Source organism: Chaetura pelagica, unplaced genomic scaffold, assembly GCF_000747805.2.
Source record: "Chaetura pelagica isolate M959 unplaced genomic scaffold, ChaPel_1.0 scaffold294, whole genome shotgun sequence".
Taxonomy (NCBI): domain Eukaryota; kingdom Metazoa; phylum Chordata; class Aves; order Apodiformes; family Apodidae; genus Chaetura; species Chaetura pelagica.
Window position 1 is genome coordinate 538268 of NW_009953068.1, and position 319 is coordinate 538586.

Consider the following 319-nt stretch of genomic DNA (forward strand, 5'->3'; position numbering starts at 1 on the left):
GCTGGGCTGTGCTCGTGCTGAACTGGCTCGCAGGAACAGGAACATGTGCTCCTGTCCTGAAGGAGAAAGATGCAATCAATGTGAGGTTGTCCTTTCAAAATATGCAACATAAAAATGGGGTTAATAACCTCAGCTAGAGAGGCATTTTCATACATCCTGTTGCCCTGAGGTTAATAAAGAAGCTCCTTTTCTTGCTTTTAAACTCACTTAGTTGAACTTCATGCAAAAACTCCCTACTCACAACAAAAGCAGCAGGTGAGCCATGAGTTAACCAGCTGTGGGCTGTGAGTTAATTGGTGGGTGGGTGCAGCATGAGGTT

The 319-nt window shown here is 45.1% G+C and overlaps 1 protein-coding gene across 1 annotated transcript in view; it reads left to right on the forward strand.

Moving 5' to 3' along the window:
* ACACB (acetyl-CoA carboxylase beta) overlaps window positions 1–319 on the forward strand; it is a 24222-nt gene that overhangs the window by 8703 nt on the left and 15200 nt on the right. The gene's annotated exons all lie outside the window — the stretch shown is intronic.